Source organism: Solanum tuberosum, unplaced genomic scaffold (assembly GCF_000226075.1).
Source record: "Solanum tuberosum cultivar DM 1-3 516 R44 unplaced genomic scaffold, SolTub_3.0 scf00229, whole genome shotgun sequence".
Lineage (NCBI taxonomy): Eukaryota > Viridiplantae > Streptophyta > Magnoliopsida > Solanales > Solanaceae > Solanum > Solanum tuberosum.
The window spans coordinates 207,424-213,781 of record NW_006239154.1 but is presented as its reverse complement, the minus strand read 5'-3'; positions in this window follow the sequence as shown (position 1 = coordinate 213,781).

Here is a 6,358-nt window from a genome sequence, read left to right as displayed (position 1 = left end):
TACATTAAGGGTAAACTTATAGCATGTTAGGATATGTGAAAACTTCATTTATGAGTGCGAGAGTGAATGTTACAAAAATGAGCCTTTTGATTGAAATACAATGGTGTTTGTGCAAAAGAAAGGCTATACTTAAATTGGTGAGGGCATTCATGTCACATGTTTGGTGCATACTCTTGTTTGGTGTGTCTCTACGATATTGCATTAGCCCGAAATTATTGAAGAAGAGTCATTCATTGAGGTTGTGAATTGTTGATTGGTAGACTATAAGAAAGAATGGAAATTATTGCATATAGTGTGTGCCACAAGATCATGATTAAATATGTTTGGCCGATTGTAAATCAAGGTGAGGAGTCCAAGGGTTAAGAGTGTGATTTGATAAGATAGAGTTTGTTCGAGGACTAACAAATGTTTAAGTATGGGGTAGTGATCTTGGGCATATTTATATTCCCAATTCTTGAGAATTACCCCTCTTTAACGTAAGTTTTAGGACATTCACTGATCTAACTAGCCTGTTTTGACTTAGGATTGTGATGATTACATACTAATATACATGATTAGCTTTGTTTGTAGGGTTCCTAAGGAAAGCAATTGAATCATGAGAGAAAAGGAATCGATGACGGCAAGTGACGCCAAGAACATAAGTTGGCACGACGCCCCAACATCACTAGCGCAGTGAGGGGGCGACATGCCAGGCCTAAAGTTCAGAGGCCCATTTTGGGCGCACTGAAAGCATAGTGTGCCAGTCTGACAGGTGCGATTCTGGCGCGTCACCCCAAGGTCTAGCGGACGTTTTGGCGAAAGTTGGGCTTAATTAGGATTCCTTTTTGGGCTAAATTTGGAAATACTTTTCCTAAACTGTATAATAGTGCCTAGGTTTATTTTGTAAGGGAGTTTGACATTAGTTTGGTGTGCAAGAGCAATATTCAACTTTTGTAATAGGTTTCGATTTTCTAACTCTTCTTTACTTTGGAAATCGCATGAACAATTATATTTTGCGATTTTTGAATAGTATGAGTGGCTAAATGCCCTTGTTCTGGGCTATAGCTAAGGATTGATTGTTGAATATTGAAGGCCTTTTGAATTAATTATTGATTATCATTTTAAGTTACTTTTAATTACCCCTCTTTAACGTAAGTTTTAGGACATTCACTGATCTAACTAGCCTGTTTTGACTTAGGATTGTGATGATTACATACTAATATACATGATTAGCTTTGTTTGTAGGGTTCCTAAGGAAAGCAATTGAATCATGAGAGAAAAGGAATCGATGACGGCAAGTGACGCCAAGAACATAAGTTGGCACGACGCCCCAACATCACTAGCGCAGTGAGGGGGCGACATGCCAGGCCTAAAGTTCAGAGGCCCATTTTGGGCGCACTGAAAGCATAGTGTGCCAGTCTGACAGGTGCGATTCTGGCGCGTCACCCCAAGGTCTAGCGGACGTTTTGGCGAAAGTTGGGCTTAATTAGGATTCCTTTTTGGGCTAAATTTGGAAATACTTTTCCTAAACTGTATAATAGTGCCTAGGTTTATTTTGTAAGGGAGTTTGACATTAGTTTGGTGTGCAAGAGCAATATTCAACTTTTGTAATAGGTTTCGATTTTCTAACTCTTCTTTACTTTGGAAATCGCATGAACAATTATATTTTGCGATTTTTGAATAGTATGAGTGGCTAAATGCCCTTGTTCTGGGCTATAGCTAAGGATTGATTGTTGAATATTGAAGGTTTTTTTAATTAATTCTTGGTTATCGTTTTAAGTTATTTTTATATTCTTGTTTTAGTATTTCATGCTTGATCACCATAGAAATAAATCTCTTGTCTATTCTTAAAATCGAGAGAGGATAAGGTAGATAGATCAAATAATATAAAAAGCTTGATCTTCCACTGAGTTGATTTGTGTTTAAGAGTGACGCTCAGACGAACAACTAGCTTGGTTATGAAACATGATGAAATATAAATGCTCACGAATTAGGACTGCCTGTCCCTGCTCAACAATGTAGTTAGACAGCTAATTGGAGTAGGCGACTAGAGGTCGAGAGACCCTACCCATATAATTAACCCTGTAAATCAGTAACTTGATAACCGAAATTAGTTCATTGGCTGAGATATGATACATGAAGTTTAACGCATACTGCAGCCCTGTAATTGTCTTTTACTTGTTTAAAACATCAATTTGAAGTCGTTCACATTTGTTACTTTTAGTTATTGCATAAATCGTAGTAGTAATTAACAACCATCAAACTCTTTTAGAAGGTTACTTTTATTGAATTGTGGAATTGAGTTATTAAATATAAGTTGACCATAAGTCCCTTGAGAACGAAAAATTGTTTCTAAAAGAAACTATATTACTTACGCTACCGTGTACACTTGCGTATATATTTGGGAGCAATAACAGCATGTGCCAACTACCCCTAACTAATTGTGAATTAACTACAACAAATTTAGCAAATCAATACAAAGTAAAATAGGATAATATCAATATACCCCGCTTAGAGATGATCCTTGATCTCAAGGATCAAAAAGTGGAAAGGCCTGGATGAAGGATTCATAGTCTTCCGAGGTGATATCTTCAGGGTCTGAGTTGAGCCATTGGATCACTAGTTGAGTGATAACATGTCCATTCTTGGAACTATTCTCCTATCCAAAACCTTCTAATGGTAAAACACTACCAGCAGCAGAAGTCACCACAGGTAAAGTCATAGAGGCAGGTTGAGAACCAATTTTCTTCTTCAGCTGAGAGACGTAGAAAGTGGGATGAAGTTTAGCAGCAAAAGGAAGGGCTAAGGTATAAGCAACCGCTCCTACCTTTGCCAGAATTTGAATGGGACCAAAGAACTTTGCTGATAGATTTTAACTAGAGTGAGGTTTCAAGGACAGCCTGTAGGGTTTCAATTTGACATAGACCCATCTCCCACATCATAAGACTTATATGTACTTCCTTTATAAGCTTGTGCTTTAATTCTGGTCTGAGCCCAGAGAAAATGAGATTTGAGAGCTCTTAAGGTAGCCTCCCTAGCTTGAAAACTTCTAACCACCAAGGCCAATTATGAATCAAAGGGTAAATAAGGTAAGATGGGAAAAGGTTTTTGGCCATACACAACTTCATAAGGAGACATGTTAATGGATGAGTGGTGAGATGTGTTGTACCACCATTCAACAAGAGCTAAACATTGAGGACATTCCTTGGGATTCTCATAAGTCATACACCTCAAGTAGCATTCCAAGCATTTATTAACAATCTCAGTTTGGCCATCCGTCTGAAGGTGATAGGCAGTAGAAGTCAACAAAGACACCTTCTATAGCTTGAACAACTCATTCCAGAACCAACTAGTAAACACTGAATCCCTGTCAGACATAATGGATTTAGGCATACCACGTAGTCTGAAAATCTCGCTCGTGAACACCTGAGCCACATCTAAAGCAATGTATGGATGTTTGAGAGCAATAAAATAAGTTGTTTTACTCAATCTATCAACAACCACAAAAATAAACTCCTTCCGAGCAACTTTAGGTAAGCCTTCTATGAAATTCATAAAGTCTTGAAAATATTATCTTAAAAATGTTATTAATTAATCGATGATTAATTTAGTAAGGTTTTACTGTAATATACTTTACTAGTAAAATTACCCTCGCTTTGTACGAAAATTTAATATCACAAAATTTATACAATTTATTAACATTAGGACTATGCTCCAAAACCTTAGATGTAAAACCCTAACGTCCTTTAGATGGTACAACGATGTTTTCCTATCTAGAGTTATGGAATTATCTGAGTGTAATAACTCTCATTGAAAATCAAAGTTTATAGATGGGCTCACTTCTTTATTTGCAGAAAGGCTTAGGAAAGCCCTTCGAGGAGATGCGGTGAGTATTAATTACGATGACTATACTTATGGAAAACTTATAAGTGTTTGCACCCAAGAAGATCTCTCTTTGCGCAATGAGATCAAGTTGAATCAACAAATTAGAAGATATCATTTGAATGAGAAATAACAATTAGGGAAATTTTGTGAACAATTCGCAATTGATATGCCTGAATCCTCTAAGATTAAGTCTAATAGATATAGAAGAAAAAAAGATTATAAGGAAAAGCCTCATAGGCAGTACAGAAAAAGGAAACGCTTAGACAAGCGTAAAAAAAGAAAAATGGATTATAAAGAGAAAAAGGAGTTTTATAAGAATAATAAATCAAATGTCTACCATAAATGTGGTAGAATAGGCCATTATGCAAGGGGTTGCAAGGTCAAGGATAATATTAAGGATTCTTTATATAAAATCCTCCTCAATCTTCTTCGGAAAATTTCAGCCCTAACAATAGTGACGGATAGGAATCATCTACAAGTGAAGACCTTAAAGTTCTTCATGAAGAAGACTGCATGTCCTCATCTGAGGAAGAATGTACGTCTTGCCAGATCGGCCAACCTTGTGATAATAAAAATAAGGACGAGTTTTATCAGTTGTATTCTCATTTCAAGGACTTAAATATCAATGCTATCAATAATGATAACTGGGTAGAGATGCTCAAGATGATTGATGATCCAACGATAAGGTCCCAAATTATTGACAAAATTGGTAATACCAGCACCTCTACTAATAATACTAGAATTCCTAAAGAAAATCCCGCTCATAATAATACTTATACCATGGTAGAAGTAAAGAGACAACTAAAACTTAGGTGTCAAAGGGATCATATCCCTACAACAATTCAAGATTTGATTGAAGAGATTAATAATCTCAAAAAAGAAATTTCTTCTCTCAAAAACCATAATGTGATTCTTGATGAGAGAATCACTTATATGTAAAATAAAAACAATAAACATCATGGGAAACAGGTTATGGTTGAAGGTAATCCTCTTGATATTCCTGAAGCTAATCTTCCTAATACCCCTAATGAGTTTACAGATAATAAGAATATATTTTTAGAAACTATCGAGCTAATTACAGCTCATAAACCTTTGGCAAAAATAACTCTTTTTATTGATTATAACTTAAAAAGGATTTTATTTCTCTTATTGATAGTGGAGGTGATAAAATGATACATGTTTAGAGGTCTAGAGCTTAGAAGAAATTGTTAATACCATTGAAAAAAATAATGTTGATGATAAAGTTGAAGATGATACAATACATTTGAACTGGTTACGCATAACAAAACACTTTTCGCATTTAGAACTCTTCACAATTCTATGGTGCAGTTAAAAAAGACAACACCAAAACTTTTGGATGCAATAAGAAAAGTTAGAGATGAGATTCAACTAGATTTAAATTTTAACAAAAAATAGAATACAATAGAATCATATTTCACTAAATTGTATCTGTACTTTTAAAGAATTATTAATTTATAATATTAATAAGACCATATATTTATATAGAGATCTTTAAAAATATATTAACTTATCGAAAATGGTGATTTTTTCCATTGACCTAAATTGAAACCAAAGAAAATATTATCTTAAAAATGTTATTAATTAATCGAGTATTAATTTGGTAAAGTTTTACTGTAATATACTTTACTAGTAAAATTACCCTCGCTTCGCGCGGAAATTTAATATCACAGAATTCATAAGATTTATTAACATTAGGACTATGCTCCAAAACCTTAGATGTAAAACCCTAACGTCCTTTAGATGGTAAAATGATGTTTTCCTATCTAGAGTTATGGAATTACCTGACTGTAATAACTCCCATTGGAAATCAAAGTTTATAGATGGGCTCACTTCTTTATTTGCAGAAAGGCTTAGGAAAGCCCTTCGAGGAGATGCGGTGAGTATTAATTACGATGACTATACTTATGGAAAACTTATAAGTGTTTGCATCCAAGAAGGTCTCTCTTTGTGCAATGAGATCAAGTTGAATCAACAAATTAAAAGATATCATTTGAATGAAAAACAACAATTAGGAAAATTTTGTGAACAATTTGCAATTGATATGCCTGAATCCTCTAAGAAGTCTGATAGACATAGAAGAAAAAAGGATTATAAGGAAAAGCTTCATAGGCAGTACAGAAAAAGGAAACGCTTAGCCAAGCGTGAAAAAAGAAAAATGGATTATAAAGAGAAAAAAGAGTTTTATAAGAATAATAAATCAAATGTCTACCATAAATGTGGTAGAATAGGCCATTATGCAAGGGGTTGCAAGGTCAAGGATAATATTAAGGATTCTTTATATAAAATCCTCCTCAATTCTTTTTCGAAAAATTCCAGCCCTAACAATAGTGACGGAGAGGAATCATCTACAAGTGAAGACCTAAAAGTTCTTCATGAAGAAGACTGCATGTCCTCATTTGAGGAAAAATGTAAGGACGAATTTTATCAGTTTTATTCTCATTTCAAGGACTTAAATATCAATGTTATCAGTAAT